Genomic DNA, 20,263 nt, shown 5'->3' with positions numbered 1-20,263 from the left:
CTACTTATTAATGTTTGTCAATTCTCTGTACTATACCACCAATTCTCTTGAATACCTACAGTGTTATAGGATTTTGCTGGAGAATACAATTCCTGCCCTATAGCTGGAAGAGGACAAAAGGAAAATTTAACAGAGCTTTACGCTTTAAACAATAACAATTTAACCCTAATATTTATCTTTAGATGACAGGGTAAGTAAATCCTGTTATATCCATCAATGTAATATTATTCAATCTTTAAACAAGGGAAGCCCTCTATGTTCTAATAAGGATATCCAAAATGAATCATTAAGTACCAAAAGTGAGGAATAACATGGTATAGGTAGCACATGACCATGGGAAAAGAACAATAGGTAGTATGAGTATTGACTTGAATTTGCATACATTCATTAGCTCTTGAAAGGGACTTGAACTGTCAATATTGGTTGCCTTGGGCAGAAGAATTTAGTTGAGGACAAAGCAGAAAATGATGATTCTCACTGTATTCCCCTTTTTATCTTTAGCATTATGTAATATATGAACATGCTACCTAAACATATACATAAAAAAATAAAAAGGCACAGGGAGACATGTTAAGAGAAAGTAAAAAGTATTCTATGATAAAATCTGAAAAAAAAATTCTTCATTAAGTTAAAAAAAAAAAACAGGATCCACTGAATGGGATAGTAGGAATGAATGTAAGGAAAAGACACTAAGATGCCTAGGCAACCAAGAATTCATGTGTGTGCATACATGCACTTTTGTACCTGCAATCGGGCCATTCAATTATGAAAGGAAAGGAAGCAGGATTTCACATGAGAGACAGTAAGTCAAATCTTGTGGTCAGAGTTAAAAGCATCCTGAAAATGATGAGGATTAAAAGTTTAAAAGTTATGATCAGTCTGTAAAGAAACTTGAGACCCAGAAAATCAATCACAGCAAACTGAGGTTTCTGAACTGGGAAATGATAATTAACAAATAGAAATGTGGCAGCTTGCTCCATTTAGAGCATCCTGAGGATAAGTTCAATACTATTTCTCACCTTACTCTGCCTGTATTTTCCTAGGAATGACTTCAGCAAAGGAAATGGAGGACATTATGAAGGGTGACTATGTGAAGAATTGGTTTCTAAGTAGATGTGAAAGAATAAGGAAAAAACTAAAAAATGATCTTTAGCTTTTCAGTCTAGGAGGGAAAAAATGATTTTGGTTTTAAATATGTTGATTTATTCGTGTAATGAGTCACTAAGTAACAGTGAGGTCAAGGTACAACCAGAAGAATACCAGGATTGGAGTTACAATTGGAGTTACTGATATATTGGTTTCCTATAACTGCTATAACAAATTACCATGACTGAGTAGCTTAGATCAACCCAAAGTTCTTCTTTCATGGTTTCTAAGGCCAGAAATCTGAAATCAAGGAAATCAAGGTGTTGGAAAGGCCATGATCCCATGGCTTCTGCTGGCTGCTGGTGCTCCTTAGCTGCATGCAGCAGCATGACATCACCTTTGCTTTGTCTTCACCTTATGTGCCCTCTCTGTGGACTCATCATTGGCATACTCACCTGTGGATTTGGGTCTAACTTAAAATTAAGATGCTCTCATCTCTACACCCATAAGTACATCCACAAAACACTAGTTTTAAATATGACTTCATTTATTTAAGACCTGGACCTAGGGGGACACTATTAAAATCACATAGTGAAAATTATCAGCCCATGGATTTAACAAAAGAACAGATGTGCTGCCTCTTAAAGAGTAGAGTGAACATAGTGAATCATGAATTCAGGTATCTCCAATTCAGACAATGGGTAAAAGAGTGACAACAAGGAAAATAAAAACAGGATGTGGTTAAAGTATAAGAAGTTGGTTCCTAGCAGGGTACCATGGTATACACCTGTAATCCCAGGGACTCAGGCAGGAAGACTGCAAGTCCAAAGCCAGCCTCAACAACTTAGCGAGACTCTGTCTCAAAATTAAAAATAAAAGACCTTTTGATGTTGCTCAGTGATAAAGCATCACTGGTTCAATCCCCATCTAAAAAAAAACAACAACAACAAAAACTGACTCCTCCTGGATCTGTGCAAGGTACGGAGGTACACAGTGAGATGCAGCAGAAGATAAAAAATCAGGACCAAAGGGTGACTATTCACATCAAATATGGCCAGGAATGTAAGGAAAAGGCACTAAGATGCCTAGGCAAACCAAGAATTCACGTGTGTGCATACATGCACTTTTGTAATGAATAAATAAAAAATGGTTCTTCAGCTTCTCTAGGGAAAAACAAATAAAATTCTGGGTTCTGCTGAACAATACACCAAAGAACTATCCAGATGTCCAGATCAAAAGAAAAAATAATCAAAAATTGTATAAAGATGTGTAGTTTGCCAAAGGCAACATACTAAAAAAAGATTACTTAACAGAGGGCACCAAGTGGTCATAGAGCAGAGGGCGAGAATCAAAAGAAATAGCTTTCAGTAAGGTCACTGGTAGCACAGTCCAGAATTTTAAGAGACAACCTAGACCTCCTGGGGATCCAAGTACAAAGGAACTTCACTGGAATGGATTAAATGAGGAAATCCAGAAGAAAGATTTATAAGCAGGGGCTATGATGATTTCTATATACAGAAAAAGATGCTTTGGTAACTACTTGAGAGTATAATAACTTATACACTTAGGATGTAATTTCAGGGTAAATACAAGTATAAAAAAACCCTGAAAATGCTTTTGCTATGAAGAAATGCAAAGAAGCTACAAGCACAAAATGAAGTCTCTGACCCTAACTTGGTTCTAGATTTCCTTGCTGGTTCAATCTGATCCTTGCACACACCCAGGCAAGCTATTGTATTCAGGAACTGAATCTCTGGACAGGGTCCTCCACCTGACCGATGGACTCCCACACTCATTTCAAGACTGAACTCAATGATCACCTTTTTTGCAAAGCTTCACTCAACTACCAAGCAGTAACTCTGGAAAAGTTTGTCAGAAAAATGACTCCATCACAGAAAAAAATTCTTGACTTATGAGATTTTACACCACAAACATTAAATTAGACGTCTTAATAGAAATAAGAGAGTTGATTTTCTAAGTAACAACTTCATTAAGCATTTCTTTAAAGATGTGTTTCTATTCAAATTGCTATGTTCTAAAGACACACATGATAGTTTACAAAAAAAACTATAATCAAGTTGCTGGGTTTTTTTTTTAAATTAAGAAAGTACCCAAATGCATATTAGGTGATGGGAAGAGTTCATTTCTTGAGGCTAGAATTTACTAAATTTCTGAGGAGGAAATAAAATCCTTCAACCATATATGAGAAGACCACCTGTTGTATTGAATACTTCAAAATAAAAATTGCTCTCAAAGTCATTAAAATCATTGTGTGATTACAAGCAACATAATACATCATCTTATGTTCAATCACATTTACTTGAAAAATCATCTACCTTCCACATGAATAAAGCAAGAATGTTCAGATTGCTTAGTCATAAAAAGCTGTTTGCTAATAGATTCCCAAATTTAGGATTAAAGGGAACCAATAATAATTGGGGGAGTAAAAATAAGACAATAAAGAAAAAGAATAAAAATAAAATTTAAAGGAAAAGGTACACATAGAACAATGCTTTGAACATAAGAACACATAAAGGTAATCACAATATGTTCTATTAAAAGGCTCATTTTAGAAAATAGAGTATTGATTTTAGGTACACACCAGTATTTCCTCTGCAGAATCTCAAAATTAGGTAAAGAAGACATACAAATTAGAAGCCCATGAATTAGCACAAAGACTGTTGTTTAAAAACATTTTCATTTGAAAATTAGCATTTTCATCTGTAATATATGCATTAAGTAAGACTTAATGTTTATAGACCAGCTATTTGCTTGAAAAAAAAAGCTCCTTAAAATACAAACTTATTCTTCATTGCATCAAACTACATATAATCTTTTCCCAGTACCAATTTTAGTTAAGTACTTATTCATGTTATTACATATTAATAACTGTTACTAACTTTCTTGGGGGTCTAAGTTATGTAACCTTGTCTCATCCTGTAAAACAAAACAAATCTACCCACCTTATCAGTCTCCTCCACACTTGTGGATTTCAGCACACAAGAAGCTGGCCTCTCCTGTATGTTTGTAAGATCCTGAGGGGCACTCTGAGATGCTGCCATTGGAGGCAATGGAGCACACCTCCTCTTGGGTGCATCCGATGGCAGGATGTTTGAAACATGTGGTTTGGAAATAGCATTGGACCTCAAAAAAGTTGGGTGGTGCTTATTTATTAGAGGGGTTGCAGGAGCACTTGCAGTCTTATAAGAAAAAGACAGTGTCTATATGCAATTTCAAAATAAAAACCACTTATTTTATACAAGAATAGAAAGGATCAATTAAACTAAAAGGTGGTTCTTTGAAAAGATAAACAAAATTGACAAATACTTAGCTACTAAAAAACCAAAAAAAAAAAAACCAAACAAATAAAGAGATGAAAAAAGGATAATATGACACATATCACTGAAATTCATAGGATCATTAGCAATATTGAGTAAAACTATATACCAATACACTGGAAATTCTAGAAAAAATTAACAAATTTCTGGGCCCAGATGACCCACCATAATCGAACCAATAGGACATAAAAAAATCTAAATAGATCAATAATAAGCAATGAGATTGAAGCAGTAATAAATAGTTTCCCAACAAAAAAGTATAAGAACCAGACAGATTCATTGATGAATTTTTACCAGATTTTTAAAGAACGACCACCAATGCTCCTCAAACTATTCCATGAATTAAAATGGAAAGAAACCCTTTCAAACTCATTCTGCAATATATCACCCAGTTACCAAAACTTGATGAGGATACAACAACAACAACAAAAAACTATAGACCAATGTCCCTGATGAACATAGATAATATATGTCCTCAATAAAATACTTTCAAATGGAATTCAACAGCACATTAAAAAGAGCATATATCATGATCAAGTTGGTTTCATTCCTAGGATGCAATGATGGCTCAATATATATGAATCAATAAATGTAATACAGCATACAGCACATAAATAGAATCAAGAATAAACATCACATGATCATCTCAATAGATGCAGAAAAAGTCCTTGGTAAAATTCAACAGTCCTTCATGATTAAGTTCTGAATAATTAGATATAGAAAGAAGATACCTTATTATGATAAAAGCTATATATGATAAAACTATATCCATCATCATTCTGAATGGGGAAAAACTGAAAGCATTTCCTCTAAAATCAGGAAATAGAGTATCTATTCTCAACCTTTTCATTCAGTACATTGCTTGAAATTTTAGCCAGAGCAATTAGGTAAGAAAAATATTTAAAGTGACATAAATATGAGAGGAGGAAGTTGAATTATCCCTATTTGCAGATAATACAATTATATTCTGAGAAAATCCTGAAGATTCCACCAAAGGACTCAAAACTGATAAATAAATTCAGCAAAGTAGTAGGGATACAATATCAATATACAAAAATCAATAGCTTTTCTATATATCAGTAATGAATGGACTGAGAAAGAAATCAGTGTTTCTTGAACAAGGAGTCGAAAGATTACTACAGTGAAAATTGGAAAGTAGTGAAGAAAGAGATTAGAGAGTAGAAGATGTAAAGATCCTCCATGTTCATGGATTGGAAGAATTAATATTGTTAAGACAGCCATAGTACTGAAAGTGATCTATGGATTCAATGCAATCACAATCAAAATACCAATGACATCTTTCACAGTTCTTCACAGAAATAGAAAACAAATCCTAAAATTCATCTGGAATGAACAAAGACCACAAATAATCAAAATCATTCTGAGCAAAAGGACTAAGGATGTAGGCATTGTAATCCTTTATTTTAAAATATACTATAGAGACCCTCATCAGTATACAAAATATGAGATGTGAATTTGGTGTCAACATACCTTATATACAATCAAAAATATGATAAATTATGGTATAAAGGTGTATTAAGAATTGTAATGCTAAAATTAAATAAACAAATGACTAAACAAGCAAATAAATAAAGTATACTACAGAGCTATTTAATTAAAAAAAACCTGGTATAGACATAAAAACAGATATCCATGGATACAAAAAAAAAGAATATAAAGGGGCTGGAGTTATGGCTTAGCAGCAAAGTACTTGCCTAGCCCAAATGTGAGGCCCTGGGTTTGATCCTCACTACCACATTAAAATAAAGGTATTATGTAAAACTACAACTAAAAAAATAAATATTAAAAAAAGAATATAAACATAAATAAGATATATCTCCCTATTTACAGATAATACAATTTTCATTACAATCTCTCTCTCTCTCTCTCTCTCTCTCTCTCTCTCTCTCTATATATATATATATATATATATATATATATATATATATATATATATATAAATGAATTGAGGACCCAGAAATAAACCCATGTATCTTCAGACAGCTGATCTCAATAAAGTTCCAAAAGTCATATACTGGAGAAAAGCATTTTCAACAAATGGTACTAAGACAACTGGATATCCACATGCAGATGACTGAAACTAGATTTCAATCACCCTGAAGAAAAATCAACTCAAAATGGATCAAAATCTTAATTTAAGACTTTGAAACTACTGGAAGAAAACATATAGGAAACACTTCAAAATACTGGAACATGCAATGATTTCCTGAATAGTACTTTGATATCTCAGGAAACAAAAGCAACAATTGACAAATAGGATTACAATAAATCAAAACTCTGCTGCACAGCAAAGGAAACCACCAAGAGAGTGAAGAGAAAATCTATAGAATGGGGAAAAATCTTTGCCAGCTATTCATCTGACAGAGAATTAATCTTCAGAAAGAACAAATATTCCAATCAGTAACTGGACCAATGATCTGAACAGACATTTCTCAAAAGAATACAAATACGGGCTGGGGATGTGGCTCAAGCGGTAGCGCGCTCGCCTAGCATGCGTGCGGCCCGGGTTCAATCCTCAGCAGCACCACATACCAACAAAGATGTTGTGTCCGCCAAGAACTAAGAAAAAATAAATAAATGTTAAAATTCTCTCTCTCTCTCTCTCTGTCCCCCTCTCTCTCTCACTCTCTCTTTAAAAAAAAAAAAAAAAAAAAACAAAAAAAAAACAAAAAAAAAAAAAAAAAAAAAAAAAAGAATACAAATACAAGACAACAAATATATGTAAAAATAATATCTTTAGCCTTAATAAATCACAAAAAACTACATGGAGATTCCTGTCACCCTATTCAGAATGGCTCTTGTCATATAAATAAACAAACCAAAGCAAAAGCAAAAAATAAAATAACAAATGCTAGTTGAAATGTGGAAAAAATATGAATCTGTATAAACTGCTGATGAAAATGTAAATTAGTATAGCTGGTATGGAAAACCGTTTACAGATTCTTCAAAAAACTAAAAATAGATTTACCATAAAATCCAACTAGAGCTGGGCATAGTGGTGCATACCTGTAATCCCAGCAGTTTGGGAGGCTGAAGTAGGAGCACCAAAAGTTCAAGGCCAGCCTCAGCAACTAAGCAAGGCCCTATCAACTGAGTGAGACCCTGTCTCAAAGTAAAAATAAATAGGGGATGTCAATGGCTAAGTACCCCTGGCTTCAATCCCTAGTTCCCCCCTCCCCACCACCACCACCAAAAAAAAAAAATCCAAATAGACCATTCCTTAGTGTTTTTTCAAAGGGTAAAAAGTGGGAAGGAGATGAATTGAAGTAGAAAAAAAATTATTGGGAAGGGGGAAGGATACTGGGGGGTGGGCAAAGAGCAAGAGAAAGTAGAATGGAGGGTAGACATGATCAAAATATGATACATGTATATATGGAAATGTCAGAGTAAAACCCAATACTTTTTATAATATATATTGATAATAATAATAGTAATAAAAATGCACAAGATGATCTTGAAACAATTAAGAAAACTATGAAAATATATTGGAGTTTATGTTAGAAGGACTCAGGATGGTTTCTAATGCAAAAATCTGAACAAATTTGGTGTCATGATTCCATAATTGAAACAATCACATAAGTTTCATTCTGTGCTTTCATAATGATACTAAGAAAAGAACGCTTCATCATGTTCATGCTAGAGAACAAGTCCATTATTTAAAAAAAAAAACATCCAGTAAAGAGAAAGAAATTATCCCATTTTCATATGACCTCTTCTGACTGAATTTGATCTGGGGAGTCAAATTGCTGATATGAGTGCGTTTGTTTTATAGAAATATCTCAACAAACAGTTAAAAGTAATGTTTACATACACTCTTGTCCTTTATCAATTACTGTTTAAGATGCAGACAATAATTGTTGATGGCTAACATTAGAAAAGATGATAACATGTTACTGTCAGTTAATGGTAACACAAAAATAATACCTATGAAGTTTTCTTTCTTTTTTCTCTATTTTTTTGGAGGCAGAGTCTCCCTGTATTGTACAGGCTGACTCCTGGGCTCAACCAATCCTCGTACCTCAGCGTCCAGCATAGCTGAAACTACAGGCAAGTTACACCATGCCTGGCTACTATATTCTTGCCAGAGATGTGTCACTAAAACCTGATTAAGGCTCTAGATTTAATAGTCAAATTTCAGGAAATAGAGGGGACAAAGAAACATGTGACAAGGATACATTACCAAAATTTTGAGTAAGACAAACTATAAAACAAATGACCTGGTTTTGTCAACAAACCAATTGCAAATAAAAAAAAATTAGGACAGGAATAAATTTCAAAAGCATTCTTTTACAAAAAACAAGGGTTTTATAGAAAATCACAATGTAATTTCAATGACATTGAAAACAAAGCACTGTGTGTCAAAATTTGATATAGCTAAAGCAGAGCATAGCAAATATACATTCTTAAATGTTTATTTAAAATAAATGTTCAATAAATTGAATAAATCATGATAATGTAGGGACTTCTCTAGGAAGGGAAAGATAGTACCAATAAATATTAATGCAATATGTCTTGATAGCATTAAAGAAAAACTATATTCCACAAATTAAAACTCATATCTGATAATCCAAATATTAATTAAGTAGCATGCATTCTGCATGAAAAGCCTAACAATAGTAACAATTAATAATGATGAACAGGTGGATAGGACTTTATGTTTAAAGAATTTTTCATAGGCCCATTTTACTTCTTGGAACATCTTTTTGAAGGAGTTATCAACAGTTATAATTCTAAGCCCTTCTTATTTGAGTAATGCCAGAATTTACTCTATAGATATAAAGAAATATAAGCAATGTTATCACTCGAATTCACATCCAAGGAGCCAGGTGATCAGAGATTTGAATAAATTGCACAAAGATACACAGGTTATACATGGTAAAACTAAAACCAATATCTATTTAAAGACTTTCTGTAATACTTGTGGTTTTTCCTTTTTATGCCGCTATTTCATTTTAAGATAGAATCCCCTAATAGATAAATATATAAACATACACACAATTAAGTTTAGTTAGAAGAACAGGTGGAAAATTCATATGGCAGCACAATAAATAATATAACCAGAGTGCCAAGCATGGTGGCACATGCCTGCAATCCTAGCTATGGAGGAGGCTGAGGCAGGAGGATCACAAATTCAAGGCCAACTTGGGCAATGTAGCAAGACCATGCCTCAAAATAAAGCAATTCTTACAAGGGCTGGGGATGTAGCTCAGTGAAGAGCACCCTTAAGTTCAATCCCTAATACTGGGAGAATATTTATTTATTTATCTGGAGAGTATTTCAAATAATGATTTTTCCAGACATCTTGTCATCCTCTGCACTAGTTAACCCATCTTCCCTAAAGTTCTAAGTAGGTATCACTACAAGTCAAAGTGAAACACTAAGACAAGTGAAAATTTGAGCCTATTTTAAAAAACAACTCCATACTATAGTTTTCAATGATACCAAACAACCTAAGAGCTGAGGACACTTACAGCACTTTGGATTGACCTGTAGACACTGTAAAAAAAAAAAAAAAAAAAAAAGCTTTCTTAATCTTATTCAGAGCATTCAGTCATCTGTAAAATCACATACTTCCACTGCTGGAAGGTGTAGTAGCAATCTATACATTCAACACCTTTAAAATGAGGTACAGGGGCTGGGGATGTGGCTCAAGCGGTAGTGCGCTCGCCTAGCATGCGTGCGGCCCGGGGTTCGATCCTCAGCAGCACCACATACCAACAAAGATGTTGTGTCCGCCAAGAACTAAGAAAAAAATAAATAAATGTTAAAATTCTCTCTCTCTCTCTCTGTCCCCCTCTCTCACTCTCTCTTTAAAAAAAATAAAATAAAATGAGGTACAAAAGATTATGAAGTTTGCTTAGGGTTAAATACATACAGAGTAGCAAAGTTAGGAGCAGAAGCCAAGTGCAAGTAACAGTGCTGTTTCTGGAAGGAACACAGAAACCATTTTTTTCCAATTTTTGTGCGTAAAGGCAGACGTGGGGGAGGGGGCACTTACCTCCAGCCCTTCAAAAGGGACAAAGCTGGTCCTGGCAAACCCATCGATGATGTCCTCTTTGGCCAAGGTGGACTCGCTCCGCTTCCTCCGCGGGGGTCTGGGCAGGACCAGGCGGAGGACAGGGGCTTCCCATTGTCTTCCTCCTAGGAGCCCGACGACAAAGCCAGCGAGGGCGCCGGAGTCCAGCCGGCCCCACCGCCCGACGAGCCAACCCCCAGACGGACCCAGGAGCGCATCTCCCGGTCTCGCTGCGACTGTGACCACAGCTTTTTGCAGAGTCCAAGGCCCCGATCCGGTCCATCCATGGCTCTGCCACGCTGGGGTCCCCGCGCTCACCGCCCACGCGCCACAGACTCCGGCCGCGTTTGGTGTCAGAAAAAAATTGACACGGAGCTCTCCCTCCCGCAGCACGGCGTCCCTCCGCCCCGCGCAGACGCTTACCGACCGCACCCGCCGGCGAGCCCGCAAAGGTCGCAGCAAAGTGGGGGCGCGGAACGTCGCCCGCCCCTGCGCGGGAGAACGCCCCCGCCGCTGCTCACGCAGGAAACTCACCGCCCGGCCGCAAGAGGTCCAAGCGGCAAAGCCAGTGGCGGCTGGGACCTGACAGCAGCCAACAGGATCACAGGGGCGGCTGGGGGCCAGCAGCGCTCCCAAGCCCAGGGCATGCGCGCTGGGGCGGCTGGGCCTGCGCAATGGGGGTAGCGGGGCGCCCCGCGGGGGGGGGGGGGGGCGGGGGCCGCGCGGGGGGGGGGGCGGGGGGAGCGGGGGGGGCGAGAGCCGCGCGGGGGGGGGGGCGGGGGGAGCGGGGGGGGGGCGGGGGGAGCGGGGGGCGAGGGCCGCGCGTGGGGGGGGCGGGGGGAGCGAGGGGCGAGGGGCGAGGGCCGCGCGGGGGGGGGGGCGGGGGGGGCGAGGGCCGCGCGGGGGGGGGGCGGGGGGGCGAGGGCCGCGCGGGGGGGGGGGGGCGGGGGAGGGGCGAGGGCCGCGCGGAGGGGGGGGGTGAGGGGGCGGGGGCCAGGGCCACGCGGGGCCTGCCCTCCGGAGCGCCCCGCCATGCGCCCCGACCCTCCGCACTAACCGTGGGTCTTCCTGGGACCCTTGCTCCTCCACCCGCCTGAGGAGCCCCAAGGTGTTTCCCCCAGGCGACCCTTTGGGGTCGGAGGAGGAGGAGGCTCCGGGCCAGGACGCCGCCGGGCGCTCTGGCCTGGGCATGACCAGGCGCCGCAGAGGGAGCGGGCGTCAGGTCGCGCGAGGCCCGGCAGCGCTCCTGCAAACTTTTCCTCTCATGGCGCCACTGAGCGAGGCCGAGCCTCCACTTACAAATTAATCATACTCTTTCATGGGCTCCAGATGCTTTCTAAGTGTTGGCTTTGCTAAATACCCAATGAACTTAGCCTTTAGGATATTTACAATGGCTCTTAATGAACTTGTATTCCAAGTAAGCCTTTTCTCTATTTTTTTTCTTTTGAAGCGACAGCACATTCACAGAAAAGTTGCATAAATAACACATAAACTCCTATATATTTGGTCAGTAATTTGTTTTTAACATTTTGCCACAAACTTCATCATTCTTGTGCACCATTTTACTCCTTTTAAGAGTAGTTTTTGACACTTTCCAGTTCCTTGGAGAAGAACAGGAAATATTTCTGATTGCTTTTGAGATCATTTTTGGAATACATGAAAAAACCAAATGTATCACAAATTTTCAAATATTTGATATTTGATATTGACTCCTTTAATATTTCAGTGGTATATTTTAGAATAAGTATTTTCTTTCTTTCTTTTCTTCCTTCCTTACTTTCTTTTATCTTTTTTTTTTTTTTTTCAGAAGCTCAGTACAGTGATACATTTCAGGAAATTAGATATTGATAAAATCTATTACCTAATCTACATTTCATATTCCAGTTCTGTCAGTATTCCCAGTAACATTTTTAGGATATTTTTCCCCATTATAAGATCTAGTCAGAATTTTACTACATTCTCCCATTTCAATTTGCAATATAAATAGTTCTTCAGTATTTATCTTTCATGACTTATTCAAATAACTAAGGTCAAACACACTTAACTAGGTAAATCATTATTCATCCAACAAATTCACATGAATTTTTATCTGATTGCTCTATGCAGATTTAGTGAGATCTACCATGGTGGTCTCATAATATTACTTGTATTAACCACTTATATTGTAATTCAGTGTTCTTCATTAAAATGTAAACACCTTAAAATATAGTTTTTCTATTGATTTCTACTAGAGTTCCTACACATGGGAAGTACCCCCCCAAAAAAAAAACCTGGCAGAATTTACTAAAATAAATGACATATTTTATAAACACTTAAAAATTAGATATTAAACCAAAGAAAGATTACTATTTTGTATTTCTCTGTCCATGTTCTCTCATGTATTATCTTATTAATCTTTATGACATCCCTGTAAGATAAGCCTTTTTATCATAAACATGGCACAAATAAAGAAAGTAAAGCACAGAGAAGTGAAGAATGTGCCTAAAAGGTTTAGGAGGTGTAACAATACACCTTCCCCTGAAGCTTTAAACTAGAGACCTCCTAAAAAAAGGAAACAATACTTTCTCTAAATTTGCTGAAGTCAGAGAGTACATATGTCTTTAGCAATGAAGGACAGAATGATATTTTCATGTGAATGTAAAATTATATCATAAAGAATTTGTGAATTGGGAAATGAGATTATTTTCTTCTTCCTATTAATGATTGAAGAATGTTTTAAAAACTAAAATTCATCTTTATAAAGAGTAGTTCATATGAATTAATATGAGGAAAAAATGAAAAACAAGATTTATAATCAACCATGTGAGGGGACCGATTTGTAAAGAGCAAAAAAGAAAAATGTTTTCTACAAAAAGAACTTTAAAATACTGCTATCACTAACAGCAATTCAGCAATATATTTGAAAATAAATTTTAGGCAACTGTGTATGTATGATATCTAACAATTTCTCATTATATAAATGTTTTTCCATCTGACCATATAATGTATGTGCTTTGGGGAAACAAAATTCAAAAACTATTTAAATACTAAGTTCACAAATAGATTTTTCTTGTCACTGAAGTAGATAGCCACTTTAAATTAAAACAGCGGCTTAAATCTACTCTGATATTTTGTTTTATATTCCCAAAGAAAGTGATAACCTTAAGTCACACTAGTCCAGCCTTATTTCTTATGATTCTCATTCCAAAGTATCAGGAAACTGAACTTATTTTGAATGAGTACTAATTAGTATTAAAATACTAAATAGTATCATGGAAATCATGTCTCCAATACATGTCCTGAATGTATAAAGAATTTCTATTTATAAATTATTTAAAAATTCTGGTTAGAGAATGGGCACAGGACTTACATAGATATTTTTTCAAAAAAAAGGGCCAAAAAAGGTACTCAACACCACTAATCCTTAGGGAATGAGATGTGCAAGGTAGCCAAAAGGTGGAAGGAATCCCAAGAATTAGTCAATAGATGAGCAGATAAACAAAATGTGGTACATATATAAAAAAGAATATTGTCATCTCTCAAAGTTATGTATGTAAGCATCACTGATAATGGAGTTTGTTGTACTAAATTTTCTTCCAGTTTTCTGCATAAGATGTAATTTATTTTTTTATGGTTGAATTTTTTTTTGCTTTTATTATATTTTATTTTTATGTGGTGCTGAGGATCAAACCCAGAGCCTCACACTTGCTAGGTGAGAACTCTACAAGTGAGCCACAACTCCAGCCCAACAATGTTTTTCTATTACTGATAAAACTTGCTATTATGAACATTCTTTTGTGTAAATTATTTTAACAATATTTATTGAACACCTACTATGTGCCAGGTACTGTGGGGGTTTTTTTTTGTCCTAACTGGTTTTACATGACAGTAAAGCAGAATTCATTTTGACACAATGTACACAAATGGAGCATACATTCTCATTCCTCTGGTTGTACATGGTGCTGAGTCACACCAGTACTGTAATTATACATGTATATAAGGTAATAGTATCTGTTTAATTGTAATGTCCTTCCCATCCTCAATGCCTCACCCTCCCCTCACTCTCCTTTGCACTATCCAAAGGCCCTTCATTCTTCCCTACCCCCACTCCCACTATGGATCAGCATCCATTTATCAGAGAATACATTCAGCCTTTGGTTTCTTGGAATTGGTTTATATCATTTAGCATGATATTTTCTAGTTCCACCATTACACTTGCAAATGACATAATTTTATTCTTGTGCATGTCTCTTGGTATACTTATGCAGTTAATTACTCTGTAGTACATATTCAGGGATAAAAATGTTTTGTCATCAAGTATGTATATCTTCAAGTTTAAGAAATAATACTAAGCAGTTTTCCAAACTAGTACAGATTTCACTGCTACTAGAATACATAAAAGATCATGTTGCTCTTTATACATATTTTCAATTATTAAGTTCTGTCATATGTGTGTATGTAATGGTATCTTGTGGTTTTAATTTGTATTTCCTTGAGTAGTAATAATGAGCTTGAATATATGTTCACTGGCCATTTGGATAATCTTTTGTGGAGTTATTAAAATTTTTCCCGTTTTAAGTATTTTCTCTTGGCTTATCCTTCCATTTTACACTTCTATTTGTTTTTCAAATCTGCCATGCTTAAATTAAAACTAATGATATTCCATATTTATGCCAAGGATTACAGTTTTGTTGATTACACATGGGTGGTTTCCTTGTAAAAATTATTTAAAACTTTAAAGTACCTAGTAAGAGAGAGTAACTGCTCTTTGCATCTGCCTTTGGAACTGGTTGACCAGTGTGTGGACACCGCTGCACTGCAACACAGGACCTGGGACTGCCATTGGTCCTCATTCCCACTTGCCACACATACCCTTTAGGCCAGTTCCCACGGGGAGTCTCAGGACGGGAGAGTTAAGAGGTGCTGCTGGGTATGGCACCAGAGTCCTCCCGCTTCTGAAGGTCAGGCTTAGTTCCAGGGACAGTTGTCACTTGGAAAGGTTCCACAATGCCTGGGACAACTCACCACCTAGAAAATACACATTCCCATAAAAACAAAACTCCACACTGTCATTATGCTATTATTCAACTATTGCAAAACCGGATTTATATCTAGCTCAAATGATGTGTTATAATTTGATAAATTTTTATCTGTACATATTGAACAATTTCTTATTAAAGGAAAGTTGAAAATCTGATAGATATAATCTAATTATAATATCTAATTACAGGATGAAATAAATCACTAAAACCAGCTTAATGAGTCTTAAATACTAATTAATATTCAGACAAGAAGCAGGAATTGTGACATTGCTGTCAGCGGAGGAAACACAGGCGCACCTGAGCGAGCAGGTCGTCTGTCATGTGGATCTGAAGTGCCCACTCCCTCTGCATCGTGCCAGGGACACCAGAGTCAGGAAGCTCCTGCTAATGACAGGCGGCCATGAGCGCCACTCATCAGGCGGACATGCTGAGGGGAGACCATCTTGCTAAAATCAGCTGGAGAGTCTGGACGGGAGCTGACCAGTCATGTTGCAAAGAGCGACAGTTTCCAGAATGAGTAGGAGTGCGGGTCTGCTAGAGGCAGGTGGCTGTGACAGGTGTGCAGGCAAAGTGGGTTACAGTGTGCACACTGGCACGCTCTTCAACACAAAGGGGCAAACCGGGTAGACCTGGCCAGACTGCCCCACTCGAGTGCCCGTCCCACCACCAGCAGGAATCTGGGTACTCGGCCACCTCTCCCTGCCATGCTGTCCTCTCGCACAGGGTCATCCACTTGTGTGTGAGGTCAGCTGGGCTCTCTCCAGGTAGCGCAAAGGGTGCCTGGGTGTGTTCAGTGCCCATTAGTCCCTTGTCCAGCTGCACTCTCCCAGCTCAGGAGGCCCAGGCTCTCCCTTCAGGGCTCTGTCGGCCCAACTCTGCCATGGGTGACACCATTGCATTCCAGGTTCACAGAGAAGAGAGCCAGCACCAAGCACAGTGACAGCGCACACTGTGCTTAATTATATGTATGTAATCCCAAGAAAACAGCTAAAAATTCATCAGAATAAAGATGTTTGATGAAATCAACATACAAAATCAATTATATTTCTACACACATCAACAAAAATCAAGAAATTAAGAAAACAATTCTATTCACAATACTATTGAAAAGAACAAAATCATTAAAAATAAACTTAACAAAATAATTATAAAACATATACTCTGAAGATTATAACTGTTGAATTAATTTGAGGAAGCCTTTATGAATGAAAATGTCATTTGATCGTAGATCAGAAGACTCAGCATCGTTAAGATGACAATATGTCCAAAATGGACCCGCATAGTCAACACAATACCTATTAATATCCCAGATCCCACTTTTTGCAGAAATTGCCAAAATGATTCTAAAATTTGCATGAAAATTCAAGGAATACAAAATATTTAAGGCAGCCTTTAAAGAAAAACAAAACAAGCCAGATGCATTGGCACATGCCTATAATCCTGAGGCAGGAGGATTGCTACTTTGAGGCCGTAAAGACCTTAAGAAACATAGTGAGACTCTGTCTCAAAAAGTAAAAATGGTTGGGAATGTGGCTCAGTAGTTAAGCACCCCTGGTTCAATCCTCTGTAAAAAAATGAATAAATAAATAAAAACAAACTTTAAGGACTCATGTTTATCATTCCAAAATATGCTATATGCTAAGTAATTAAGACTAATAACTGAGTCAGCTGGAAAATAGAGACACTAATAAAAAGGGAAGTAAAATAGAAAGAAAAATACAAATATTAAGTGTTACTCATAAAAGGTTCACAGTCGCTGGCATCCCACTGTGGCCACAGCCAGTCCAGAGTGGGAGCAGCCTGGGACAGCCACTCCGGACCCATTTTATGTGATTTATTTGCTCGATATTTTCTGGTTAAATGAAAAACTGTGTGAGTCATCTTAACCTATCCCGTGTCAAGGCTGTAGCAACTGTCACCTCGGAGACATGGGAAGAGGGCGATTTAGGTCAGACAGACACCCTGAGCTGCAGTGTGGTGGGAGGGGGAGGGGGAGATTCAGTGTTGGAGGACTGCAGAGAGAAAGAAGTCCTTCTGCGGAAAAATAGAGGCCAAAGGTTTGTCCTAGTGAGGGAAGGGAGAAAGCTCTTCCTAGTAGCTCTGGAGGGCAGGAGGAGGGAGACAGACTGGGCTCAGTATTCAGGGGGAGGGCACGGTCCTCACTGTTCCCCAGGACTGGCCCTCAGGAGTGTGCACCAGAGGCCCCTATTCCAGGATGGCCTCGGTTCAAAATGACTCCAAAAAAAAAAAAATGACTCCAGCTGCGCTGCCTCTTTTCCCAACAGGGTCACATCCTGAGGAGGAGGGGCTGGGGTGGGAGGGGCCCTTCAAGCCCCCCACCCACTCCCTGGCCTTTATTCCAAGAGCAGGAACTGGGCCACATCCTGTTCCTAACTGTCCAAAGTCATGCTTTCCCTTTAAAAATGACACACCTGTCTTAAATGAGTCTCAAAATCACTTGCAGATCTGAAATGTCAGTTTTCTACCATGAACTGTTTTCATGCCTGCCAAGGTCAATGCTTGGCACCAGAATCACGAGCCACCACACAGCTTCATAGGTTCAAACAGCAATTCTTTATTCCCCCTCTCACACCGCCTCCACACAGGTCCAGGGACAATCACGCTCTGCCGTCTCCCTGCACAATTCACCTACTCCACGAGGCTATCTCCAAATCCCATTTCAATCTCACAAGAACTCAACGGGAACAATCAGCAGGAACACCCTAATCCCAGCAATAATCTTCAACTGCCAACTTCCCTAAAACCCATTATCTTAAACTGGCAACGCCTTAAACTCAAGGAGCCAGTTACTTCCTCAAACCTGATCAGCTCTAAACCCGGATCTGCCTTGGTCCTTGAGCAAGGTCACCTTATTAAAGCATGCATGCAATGTCCCATCGAATGTCCTCTAAGCAGCATGGGGTACGCTTGGCAAGGAAATTTCGATGTGTCATTCCTACTTGGTAATGGCCCTCAGCACATGCCAGAATTAAATCCGTCAGATACTCTGGTGCCTTAGCTTGTAATCCCTGCAGAACAGGATGGAAACCTGAGGTCAGCAGCTGTCCTGTGCAGCAGGATTCCCAGGCTCCCAACCTACCTACCTTCGAAGAGGCACAGAGGAGACAGAAAAGTGATTAGCACATGAGCCGGAGGGGGCGAGAACAGGACGGGCTTCAGGAGGAACCTGACCAAGAACCCTGAAAGACGGCACCAGACCTGAGCGTTTATCAGCGTTCAATGAACATCTGCTGTGATTGTTCAAACCAACAGAGAAACGCTAATTTAAGGAAAGATGAGTTGGAAAAAGAGAAAGAAACTAGTGAAGGTTCAGAAATACAAGTCCCGAGTCCCTCCAAGAAGACCGCAGCCCCCACCCAGGTAGGCAAGGGCGAAGCACATCAGACAGGGAGACTCCTGCGTGGAGCCGGCTCCTCCCAGGAGAGTAGAACCCAGAGTTTCACGGTGTACAGACCCTAGCTCACCACAGGCCATCACTGCATCGTGGATAGAAAGGAAATAATTATCAGAAAGTGTGCTCCTCCTTAAGGAAAGGGTGCTCCAGCGACACCCAGGATGCCCGTCTGCCTCCGATGCCACCTGCGCCCTCCCCAGTGCAGTTGAGCTGCTGACAGCGCTAACCCTGTCCTCAACTCCCAGTCTTTTTCCTTGCCCTCCTGCAAAAGGCACGTGTGGGGCGGCATTCAAGGGAGGTCCCGGAGCACCCTTCCACAGGAGCATGGAGTGGCGTCCTAGGTTGGTACTAAGCACCCTTTTACAGGAGTGCAGGACCATCCAGAGCACCCTTCCACAGGAGTGTGGGGCGGTGCCCGAGGGTGGTCCTGAGCACCTTTCCACAGGAGCGCAGGACCACCCAGAGCACCCTTTTACAGGAGCGTGGGGCCTCATCTGAGGGTGGTCCTGAGCACCCTTCATCGGATGCTGGCTTTGATGTCCGGCCAAGGCCAGCCCTGCTCAGCCAGGTGTTCCCAGAGACTTCAGCTTTGACTCCATTCCTGTCCTCAAAAGAATCAGTGGCCTGTGGTCGTGCCGCGTGTCTTCAGTACTGTGGTGTTTTCCAGGGCTCCTTAGGACTCCGTTTATCTGCTCCCTCCTTGGGGGCTCCCTGCGTCAGTGAACACAATCCATCACACAGAAGGGAAGCGGTCAGCCTGGAGTGTGCTGACTGGTTTCCCCAGGACTTTGGACCTAGCTTAATCCTCCCTTGTATGCTGCTGCTCTTGATAACAGCATGTGGGGCAGAGGGTCCTGGTGGCTGTTGGTGGCCCCACACGCCCACCCTGGCTTGGGGGTGAGGGTTCTACAGTAAGTGCACTCTAAAGGCTCAGCTCCCCTCTAATCCAGAGCCTGAGTTTGGGGAGGGTCACACAGTGACTGACCTGGCCAGGACATGTCTGTCCTACAGACCTTTATCAGGCTCACAGAAGACCCAGACCCACCTGGCGCCCAGGCAGACAGCAGGGGTCTATATACAATTGAATACACAGCCTGTTTCAATCTAGCATCATCCAGTCACAGCAATTATAGACAGCTTAACATAATTATCATCATCTTAATGGCTCTCCTCTCAACCATTACTTCTGACAAGCTGGGGTGGGGGTTGAAAACCCTCATGAGGCTTGAGACAAGAACTCTGGTGTGTGCGGCTTTGGGCGAGTGGGGTTTTGCAAAAGCAGCATAGTCGAGATTCAAGTCCCAAAACAACATGTCGTTGACCCATATAGAGTGCAGTTCAGTGGGCTTTGGCATTCCATGGTGAT

General features: G+C 39.7%; 1 protein-coding gene across 6 annotated transcripts in view; it reads right to left on the bottom strand.

The window, feature by feature from the left end:
* Positions 1-11,089, bottom strand: part of LOC144373819 (uncharacterized) — a 98,146-nt gene extending 87,057 nt beyond the window's left edge. For 4 of the 6 annotated variants that reach the window (XR_013433367.1, XR_013433366.1, XM_078036795.1 and 1 more), the window contains exon 1: positions 10,444-11,089. The gene's annotated coding sequence lies outside the window, so the exon portion shown is untranslated. The remainder of the gene's footprint in view (positions 1-10,443) is intronic. The other 2 variants (XM_078036794.1, XM_078036798.1) reach the window with 2 other exon arrangements.
* Between the last annotated feature and the right edge of the window lie 9,174 nt (positions 11,090-20,263).

The sequence above is a fragment of the Ictidomys tridecemlineatus genome, unplaced genomic scaffold (genome assembly GCF_052094955.1).
Source record: "Ictidomys tridecemlineatus isolate mIctTri1 unplaced genomic scaffold, mIctTri1.hap1 Scaffold_50, whole genome shotgun sequence".
NCBI classification, from domain to species: domain Eukaryota; kingdom Metazoa; phylum Chordata; class Mammalia; order Rodentia; family Sciuridae; genus Ictidomys; species Ictidomys tridecemlineatus.
This window is presented reverse-complemented; position numbering and strand designations above follow the sequence as displayed.